We start from the raw sequence: 11,188 nt of genomic DNA, 5'->3' as shown, positions 1-11,188 counted from the left end.
TCCACTGAGCTATGATGGGAACATTGAGATATTCTTTTTTTTTTTTTTTGCCTTTTCTAGGGCCGCTCCCACGGCATATGGAGGTTCCCAGGCTAGGGGTCTAATCGGAGCTGCAGCTGCCAGCCTACATCAGAGCCACAGCAACGCGGGATCCGAGCCGAGTCTGCAGCCTACACCACAGCTCACGGCAATGCCGGATCCTTAACCCACTGAGCAAGGCCAGAGATCCTCGTGGATACTAGTCGGATTCTAACCTGCTGGGAACTAAACTCCTATTTTTTTTTTTTTTGGTCATGCATGGCATGTGGAAGTTCCCAGGCCAGAGATGGAACCCGCACTACAGCAGTGTCAACATTGGATCCTTAACCTGCTGAACCACGTGGAAACTCCTGAGCATCTATTTTTTAAACAAGACTGAGCCAGAAGCTCTGGGAAAAACAGTGATAAATCAGAGGTAGAATTTCAGGGAGCCTATGTGATCGCTTATGGTGGAGATGTCAGGCTGAAGTTGTGACAATGCCGTGGTTCTTCAATACCATGGTCCTCCACACTTGAAGGAATAAAGGAGAATTTCAAACATGTAGTGAGAGACATATTAAAAATTTTTGCCAAGTGTATGCAAATTATCTCACTTAATGCCCAGGACCCACAATATTCCTCCTTCCAGCTATGACAGCTGTGTACTGGACATTCCCCCTACCCCATCCCCCCTTCTTTGGTGTTGTCAGTATTGTATTGTATTGTATTGTATTGTATTGCACTTTTTTTTTTTTGGCCACACTGGCAGTATGTGGGAATTCCTGGGCCAGGGATTGAACCTACGCTGCACAGCAGCAATCAGAGTCACAGCAGTGAGAACGCAGGAGCCTTAACTCACTAGGCCATCAGAGAACTCCCTCAGTGTTTTATTTTATTAAAAAATTTATTATAGTTGATTTACAATGTTCTGTTAATTTTTCTGCTGCACAGTAAAGTGATCCAGTCATACATATATGTATACACACAGACACACATATATATACATATATATACATTTTTTTCTCACACCATCCTCCACCATATTCCATCATAAGTGACTAGATATAGTTCCCTGTGCTACATAGCAGGATCTAATTGCTTATCCACTCCAAATGGACACTTCCCTTTTGGCCTAAGGGTTCTTGCTTTCTCAGAGACTCTCTCATGTTTGTAATGTCTTTCTTTCTTCCTTTTATTTTATTTTTTGGCTACAGCCAAACATATGGAGGTTCCGGGCCAGGGTTTGAACCCCAGTAACAGCAGCAACTGAACAGTTGCAATGACAACACCAGATCCTTAATCTGCTGAGTCACCATGGAATTCTATTTCTTTCTGAGGCTCTTTTTTTCTCAGCATATAAATATAAATATTATATTATATATATGCTGTGGGTGTGGCCCTAAAAAGAAAAAAAAAGAAGAAGAAAAAATGTCTTATGTTTATACAGTGGAATACTACTGAGCCATTTGCTGCAACATGGATGGAATTGGAAGGCATTATGCTATGTGAGATAAGTCAGACAGAAAAAGATAAATACTGTATGATACCATTTATATATAGAATCTACAAAATACAACAAACTGGAGATCCCTGGTGTCACAGCAGGTTAAGGATTCAGCATCGTTACTGCCTGTGGCTTGGGCCTCTGCTTTGGTGTGGGCTCAATCCCTGGCCCAGGAATTTCTGTATGCTGTGCCCCCCAAATCTGGTGAATATAACAGAAAGAAGCAGACTCACAGATCCGGAGAACACACTAATGGTTATCAGTGGGGAGAAAGAAGCAGGGGCAACATAGGGGTAGGAGAGTAAGTGGTACGAACTATTAGGTATAAAGTAAGGATATATTGTACAATATGGGGAATAGAGCCAGCCAGTATTTAATAGTAACTATCAATGCAGTATAACCCTTAAAGTTGTAAATCACAATATTGTACACCTGCAACTTATATGAAATTGTACAAGAACTATCCTTCATTTTGTTGTTGTCTTTTTAGGGCCACATCCTTGGCATATGGAAGTTCCCAGGCTAGGGGTTGAATCAGAGCTGCAGTGGCTGGCCTTCACCATAGCCATAGCAATGCTGGATCTGAGCCACATCTTCGACCTACACCACAGCTCATGGCAACGCTGGATCCTTAACCCACTGAATGAGGCCAGGGATTGGACCTGCATCCTCAGGGACGCTGTGTCGGGTTCTTCACGTGCCGAGACACAAAGGGAACTCCAAAGTGCAGACTCTAATACAGTACTTTAAATGTTTCAAAGATGTTCTAGCAAGAGTTCTCTTGTGGTGCAGTGGGTTAGGGATCTGCTGTTGTCACTGTGGCACCTCTGGTTGCTGCTATGGTGTAGATTCAACCCCTGGCCCAGCCACTTGCCACAGGTGCAGCCAGAAAAAAAAAAAAAAAAAGATGTTCTAGCAACATAACCTGATATATAAAGTAGAGTAGAGCACAGAGGTTCTCAGGGACAGGCAGCAGAAACAGTGGCATTTCAGCAGGACCCTAGGCTCTTTCTAATCACACAGACTCTTCCTTGAAGCCTATGAATCCTCCATTCATGTAGTTAGTGCTTTCTGAGGCACTATGAGACAAAGATGAGCAAAACTGACATTGTCCCTTCTTGGGGCTTGGTCTCAGACTATCATGAGTCATTTAGGAGTTACCATTGTGGCTCAGTGGAAACACATCTGACTAGTATCCATGAGGACACAGGTTCCATCCCTGGCCTTGCTCAGTGGGTTAAAGATCCAGCCATGAGCTGTGGTGTAGGCTCAGATCTGGCGTTGCTCTGGCTGTGGTGTAGGCCAGCAGCTACAGCTCTGATTCGACCCCTAGCCTGGGAACTTCCATATGCCTAGGAGTGATCCTAAGAAAAAAAGGCCTGGCAGTGTTAGGATTTCTTCCTGGCGGTGATGATATTTACATTGACACATAAAAGATGAGAAGGAGCTAGTTACAGATAAAGGGAAAAAAAGAGGTGTGGAGGTGGAAAGAAAAAGGGGACTGATGGAGGCACATGTCTGTCTCCAGCCAAGGGGTTGAAGGCTGTGTGTTTTGTCCTCACTTCCAAGTGAGGGGTCTCCAAGAGAACCACTCATGGACATTGGCAGGTTGGCAAGTAGAGAGTGGCTTCAAAGTCCCCTGGTTGAATACCCGTTCATGAGCTTGCTGATCTGTTCTCTGTGATTATTGGAGTAAGGAGTGACAGTTGACAGGGAAAGAGGTGTCACTCCTGCAATACGGTTTAAGCAGGGATGTGTGAGTTTCCTTAAGTCAAAGGAACAGTGTGAAAATCAGCAGAGCTTGGGCCATCTTGCTGGTCCTACTCCCAAGAAACCCAGCAGCAGGAAGAGCCTAGTTGCGCACCCAAAGGTAGGACCTGAGGGCTTGTGGGAAGCAGTCAGGCTGGAGCAGATTTCTCATCAGGGGATTGGGCAATGGGAAGTGCTCCCAGGAAACTAACTCATGCGCACATAGGAGTTAGCTTGTGGGCACCTTCCAAATGGAAGGTATTCATGACCAGTCAGCCTTAGCCTGAAGGGCAAACAACCAACAGATGATGGCTATGCCACGCCCAGTTAGGAAAAGGACATCTTGCCCTTCTTCCCAGTCCTTTCTCCAGGTCCCAAAACCACAAGTACCTTAAATTAGTGAAAGAGACTTCTTTCGTCTTCTTTTTTTTTTTGTCTTTTACTAGGGCTGCACCTGCAGCATATGGAGGTTCCTAGTTTAAGGGTCTAATCTAAGCTGTAGCCAGACCTACACCACAGCCACAGGAACGCTAGATCCCAGCCGCGTCTGCGACCTACACCACAGCTTATGGCAACTCCGGGTCCTTAACCCACTGAGCAAGGCCAGGGATCGAACCTACAACCTCATGGTTCCTAGTCGGATTCATTAACCACTGAGCCACAATGGGAACTCCAAAAGAGACTTCTTTTAAGGACCAGAACGCACCCGAGTTCCCCAAACCAAGTCCTGTGCTGAGTCCTGGCTAGTGCTGAAGGGAAAGAAGGAATGTGAAACTTGATGTGAGACTGAAATTTTAAAGGGGACTAACTACATAGGCTGGACTTCTAACAACTAGGTAAACAAAAAGCTACAGAAACTCTCAGAGCCGAAAAGGGAAAACTGACAGAGTATGATGAAGGCACTGCTTAAAACCACATCAGGACTGTGTTCAGCAGAGTTCAGAATGTTGATTAAAATTGTTCCCATATGCAAAAAGGCCTTGAGGTTAGAGGCAGCCTGGTGTGCTAAAGAACTTGCTATTTAAGGATTAGTGGACCGGAATGAGAGAAGGCTGGGGGAGTAGGGAGACGCCAGGCAACGAAAGCCTTGTTTTTTTATTTTTTGCTTTTGTTTTTTGTTAAAGGTCAGCTCTACCCAAAATACAGTGCCCTAAACATAGCAATAGAAATAACCAGAAACCCGTGACTAACTTTCGGGTCTTTTCTGAGGAGCGCAAACGTTCCCAATCTAGGAACCGCCCCAGAGAATGTGGGACAGTGCGCATGTGGTGCAGATCCGGTCTCAGCGAAGGTGGGGAAGTGCGCAGGTACCCTATTCCAAGGCTGGCCCCAGAACAGGGGGACAGTGCGCATGTGCCGAAGGTCCGAGGCCCTCCCCGGAAGCTTAGGCCGCTCGCGTTCCGTTAGCAGAACCCATGCAGTGGACGATCCCTTCCTTACACCTAAGACTGGTGTCTTAGGGTCTTCTCCTGTGGACTGCACCTTTGGAGTCCTTGAGGATCAAAGAGAGCAAGTCACGGGACCAGAAGCGCCCACTCCTCCCGTGGCCTTTCCTGGCAGCAGAAGAAATTGGCGAAGCCCATTGGCTGGTGCGGATCTGAGGGGCTGGATCTCTCGGCCAGCGCGTGGGGCACTATGGGTGTTGTAGTTCATTCAGGGCAGCGCGATCCGGCGTTCTTAAAAATTTTGGAGGCCAGTGGGTCTGGGGTGGCGCAGAGAAGCTGTTTGCACAGGGGACTCGGATGTGGAGTAGCTGCATGGGTGTGGCTCTGTTCTGCTGTTTTTCTTTCGGGTGAGACCTCGCTCGCTCTGTCGCTCATTCAGGGCCCTTCTCTTCGTCCTATACTTGAGGCTTCTCTCTTTATAAGTCCCCGCTACCTACAGATACCCTTTGTAATTCCAAGGTGGCTCCAACTGGTCTTAAGTTTCAGCCTCGGCTGTCTTCCTCACACCCAGTACCTGGAATCCTTCTCCATCCTTCTTTCTGCCGTGAGTACCTTTTCTTGTCTCTGTCCTAGACAGAGCTCCTCTTAACACTCTGCCCTTAGCCGGTGAGGCATGCCAAGGACCCCAAGAAAAGGCTCTCACAGCAAATGTTTGTAGGCACAAGCAGATCTGAGCCTTCCACTTCAGCAGCCTTGCAGCTCACTTCTTTTTGTTTTCTGTTCTGATCATTGCCTCTTTTCTGGTTCCACCTAGGGGTAGTCTCTGCTTAAGTCTGGTGGGCAGTCTTGGTTGTAGGCAGTCACCCTTGGTCCTGTTACTTGTCTTCAGCTTTCACATCGCAGTAATAAGACAGAGGGCGCCATGCCTGGGTTGACTTAGAGGACAGAGAAGGGGAAATGAAAGAAACTGGATAATAAAAAAAAAAAAAGGAGAAACTGCCTTACTGGATTTTATAGAAGTCAGGAAGATATATGGTGAAGTCCCTTTCTTCTTGTCCCTCCACAAACAGTTTAGTGCTGGCATGAAAGCACTAAAAACCCTCTGGGCTCTGTGCTGGGAATGCACTAGCCCTAAACCATCTAGATGCCTGGGGTCTGGTCCAGGAGGACATAGACATACAGGTGAACAGCAGTGCAGGTTGACTTCAGTCTCTCTCTTGCCTTCCTGTGTGTTCCTCTGCTCATCTTCATTCCTACTTCAGCTCATTCCAGAGGACTTCACATCTCCCTCTGTTCCATGCCTTTCTTTCCATTCCCAAAGTCTCTTCTCCCCCTTGTTTTGTTTCTGTTGTTTCTTACTGTTTTGTCACTTTGACGCCAGAAAGTGTTGCAGGGAAAGCCATGCTTGTAGGGGATTTAGTAACACAGAAACCTCCATGCCTGGCCTTCATTCTTTCTTGAGAAATGTCTATTAATTGTCATCTCATTCCTGGTCAATCTCTCAGCATTTATACACACTGCTTGTACTAGAATCACTTGTAGATCTTTTGTACCCAGTACTCCCAGGATCATGGAATGTCATGCAGTGCAAATTGACTTAATTCTTCTGCTGCCTGTTGAGTGATGGGAGGAGATTTGAGAAGATAGTAGTCAGGAGAGAGCTATTGATGTGTGATGGGAAGTAGAACCCTTCATGTCTGGGGAAGATAAGCCTTAGCATTAAAAAAAAAAAAAAAAGAGTTCCCATTGTGGCGCAGTGGTTAACGAATCCGACTGGGAACCATGAGGTTGCGGGTTCGGTCCCTGCCCTTGCTCAGTGGGTTAACGATCCGGCGTTGCCGTGAGCTGTGGTGTAGGTTGCAAGCGCGGCTCGGATCCTGCGTTGCTGTGGCTCTGGCGTAGGCTGGCGGCCACAGCTCCGATTAGACCCCTAGCCTGAGAACCTCCATATGCCGAAGGAGCGGCCCAAGAAATAGCAAAAAGACAAAAATAAATAAATAAATAAATAAATAAAAAAAAATGGACTCCTTTGGGAACCTAAACGGAAGTCACCAAGCATAGTTCATCCAAACATTTGGTATGCTGATCATTAGCCAGGTCCTCCTCCTCATCCGTACTGGTATTCATTATGTGGAGGGAAAACATTATCTAGTGTGACTGTTGCAAACACCTCTTATACAGGTTGTCATATCCATTTTGACCATGTATGTAGTTATCTTGACCTAAAATAAATAACAGACTGCCAGATATTTTCCTAGCAAACATAGGTTCAGCAGAGAATTGGATTCTGCAACTCATTCTCGCGTCCCCCTGTAGCTGAGGAAAGAGAATGCTTTTATAGGAGGGAACAGGAAGTTGGGAGAGCAAAGTAAACGAAGAATCCATGGCTTTTCATTGGCTGAATCTTTGCCAGGAAAGAAGAGACTTCTTTCCTTTTCCTGTTGCACTGACTCTGCTATTTTGGCAGGGCTAGAGAGCTCCCTCTTCTGGTCTCCTGACTCTATTTAATTAAAGTCTCTATTTATTAATCTTTCACATTTAATTAAAGTTGTGAGCCTAAGTAAGGCTAGGAGGCAACCATCAAGCAGAGAGTATTTATTTGTGAACAAAGAATTGCAATTTGGGGCACACAGATTTTAGTAGCTACCCAAACAGTGTCCTGCTAGGGATTAAATGTCAGAGGTTTTCAAAGGCAAAGAACTGAGGTTTGCATTAAAGAATTTTATTGTTATTATTTTTTTTCAGTTTTTTAGGGCCACACAGGCAGCATATGGAGGTTCCTAGGCTAGGGGTCGAATCGGAGCTATAGCTGCTGGCCTACGCCAGAGCCACGGCAGTGCGGAATCTGAGCCTCATCTGCACCACAGGTCTTGGCAACACAAGATCCTTAACCCACTGAGAGAGGCCAGGAATCAAACCCGCATCCTCATGGATGCTAGTTGGGTTCATTAACCACTGAGCCACGACAGGAACTCCAAGAATTTTAACTGAAGTTGGAGTCAGAAGCTAGTCTTAGCTAAACATGATTGATTGATAAGAATATCACTAAAGGGAAGTAGAAATTCATTTCTTGGACAAGTTGCAGGTGTTCTTGAAGAGTCTTTGGAATATTTGTAGTTTGGCCTAGAAAGTTCAGAAATTCTTGGTTCCTTCTATCTGGAGAGGATCTGCATGAGATCCGCCTATTTAAAGACTCCCTGGCTCCATTCTAGAATCCATTGACATAAATGGCTCCATTTTATTTCACATTTCACAAAGTAAAGCCTTTATTTTCAACATTTAACTATAATGTACAGCTGATCAAGGGAAATAATCTCACATTTCATTCAATAAATTTATTCAACAAATATTTTATTGACTGCCCCCTACATGCTTTGTAATGTTCTGGATGCTGGGTGGATGCTTAGCAAAGGTTCCTGACCTCAAATTGTGTACATTCTCATCATGCAGAGTGACAGACCATGAACAGCTGAGCTTATAAATATACAACATGACATCAGGTAACTAGATATTATGCAGAAAAATAAAGCAGTGTAGGGAGACAAACAGTGGCAGGGAGGAGGTGGCACTTTACGTAATGTGATATGAATAATGCTGATGTCTGGGGTGTTACAAAAAGAAAAACCACAGATCCCAGATGAAGTCATTGATTCCGATGATAGCAAACCAAGCCTTACCTGCAGTTTCAACCTCTCCCAGGAATGTTACCTTGAAAGAGACTATCTGAAGTTTCCTGATCAGCACTAGGGAGGATGAACAAAGAACAGCAAAGGGCCAGTCCTATAAGGATTAAGTGGTAACCCTGGTAGGTCATAACCATTAAATCGCTAGCCAACAGTACACTTTGAGAGGAAATTATGCAGGTAACAGGGTGAGGTACTCTGTGCTTTGAACAAGCAAGCTCCTTAGGTAGTTAGATGTATGTCTCAGGAAGAATTTTTTTCTTTTTTTTTGTCTTTTTAGGACCGAACTGGAGGTATATAGAGGTTCCCAGGCTAGGGGTCAGATCGGAGCTGTAGCTGCTGGCCTACACAATGCAGGATCCAAGCCACATCTTCGACCTACACCACAGCTCACAGCAATGCTGGATCCTTAACCCACTGAGCAAGGCCAGAGATGGAACCTGTGTCCTCATGGATGCTAGTCAGATTCATTTATGCTGAGCCACGATGGGAACTCCTGTCTCAGGAAGAATTTTAATGAACCCAGATTCTTGCCTCTTCCCATTTGATAAAGTAAAATTTGTATTTTTGGCAGGATAAGAACATGTTAACTCGAAATTCTCTCTGTGTGTCTGTTGGGGCCTCTACCTTCCTTCCCTAACATGGACTGTGTGTCTGCATTACACAGTAACCAAGCCCCTGCAAAGAAGGGAGTGCCTGCTCAGCTGATCTTAAAGATCCTTTCTTCTTATGCTAGCAGTGTTAAGTTCTTAAAAGCATAGCATTCTTTTCCAACTCTGTAGGGGGTCGTGGTGACTTCCTGCTTGCTTCGTATGCACTTACCTGGACTACACATCTTTGGTGAACTTTATGTAAAATATCAGTGTGGGAGTTCTACTCATGGTTCAGCGGGTTAAGGACCCAAGGTAATCTCTGTGAGGATGCACATTCTTCCCATCCCTGGCCATGCTCAGTGGGTTAAGGAACCAGCGTTGCCACAAGCTTCATAGTAGGTTGCGGAGGTAGCCTGGATCTGGTGTTGCTGTGGCTGTGGTGTAGGCTGGCAGTTGCAGCTCCCATTCAACCCCTAACCTGGGAACTTCCATATTCTGTGGGTGCAGCCCTGAAAAAAAGCACCCCCCCCCGAAGAAAAACCAAACACTTGTATTCAACCCTCTCTCTCTCTCTTAAGGCTGCACCTGTGGCATATGGAAGTTCCCAGGCTAGGGGTCAAATCGGAGCTGCAGCTGAAGTCTACACCACAACAATGGCAACACCAGATCTGAGCCACATCTGCAACCTGCACTGCAGCTGTGGCAACATCAAATCTTTAACCCACCTGATGAGGCCAGGGATCGAAACTGCATCCTCATAGACAAGATGTCAGGCTCTCAATCAGATGAGCCACAACGGAACTCCTGAACTGTTTTTTTAAATCACAATGCCAGGAGTTTCCATCGTGGGTCAGCAATTAACAAACTGGCTAATATCCGTGAAGACTCGGGTTTGATCCGTGGCCTTGCTCAGTGGGTTAAGGATCGGGTGTTGCTATGAGCTGTGGGGTAGGTTGCAGACACGACTGGGATCCCAAGTTGCTGTGGCTGTGGCATAGGTTGGCAGCTCCAAATTGATCTGTAGCCTGGGAACTTCCAAATGCCATGGGTGTGGCCCTGAAAGGACAAAAAATTAAAAAAATAAAAAATAATGCCAGACACTATTTTGAGTGCTAGGATGTACAACAGTCGGGGTGGGGGGGAAGGTGATACAAAATCTCTGCCTTCATGGGACTCAATTTCTTTTTCTTTTTTGTCTTTTGTCCTTTTAGGGCCACACTGGTGGAATATGGAGGTTCCCAGGCTAGGGGTCTAATCAGAGCTGTTGCACCGGCCTATACCACAGCCACAGTAATGCCAGATCCAAGCTGCGTCTGTGACCTACACCACGGCTCACGTCAATGCTGGATCCTTAACCCACTGAGTGAGGCCAGGGATCCAACCTGCAACCTCAGGATTCCTGGTCAGATTCGTTTCCCCTGGGGCCGCGATGGGAACTCCATCATGGAACTTCATTTCAAATGAAGAGAGGTGTGTTCAGTAAAAGTTTAGGGTCAAGAGTAGGCAAGACCTGTCTAGGATAGATGAGGACTTGCATGACTGTTGTCAGGATTCTGTGGTGGAGAGTTTATAGAAATGGGGAGGGAGTTAAAATGAGACTCCTCGGGGTGGGGTAGGATGTCGAGGTGAAGGGGAGCCACGCTCTAGGGGTGAGGAGGCCAAGGAAGGAGCCTAAGAGCTTTGTTCAGTGGGAAATAGAAATTAAAATTAAAATTTCTATTTAGGAAATTTATGAGGAGTTCCCTGCTGTGGTGCAATGGGATCAGCAGTGTCTCTGGAGGGTTGGGATGCAGGTTTGATTCCCCTGCCCCACACAGTAGGTTGGGGATCGGGCATTGCCACAGCTGCGGCTTAGATTGAGACTGCAGCCCAGATCTGATCCCTGGCCTGGGAAATCCATATGCCCTGGAAAAAAGTCTGCTTAGTGATCATTATTTATTGAACTGAAAAAAAATGATCTATTTCCAGATAACTTATTTTATGTGGATTTTTGTTTTGTCAAAGACTTAAACAGAATTGTCTAAAAGACTGCTGGAAGATTGAATCAGACATATTGAAGGCTAGTTATGTCATGGTGAGGCAGCTGTTTAGAGATATCAAATATTGGGTGGGGATCAATGCGTACTTTTTTTATTTTGTTTTGTTTTGTTTTGTTTTGCTCTTTAGGGCCATACCTGCAGCATATGGAGGTTCCCAGGCTACAGGTCAAATCAGAGCTACAGCTGCTGGCCTACAAAACAGCCACAGTGAGGCAGG

Source organism: Phacochoerus africanus, chromosome 6 (assembly GCF_016906955.1).
Source record: "Phacochoerus africanus isolate WHEZ1 chromosome 6, ROS_Pafr_v1, whole genome shotgun sequence".
Classification (NCBI taxonomy): Eukaryota; Metazoa; Chordata; class Mammalia; order Artiodactyla; family Suidae; genus Phacochoerus; species Phacochoerus africanus.
This window is presented reverse-complemented; position numbering follows the sequence as displayed.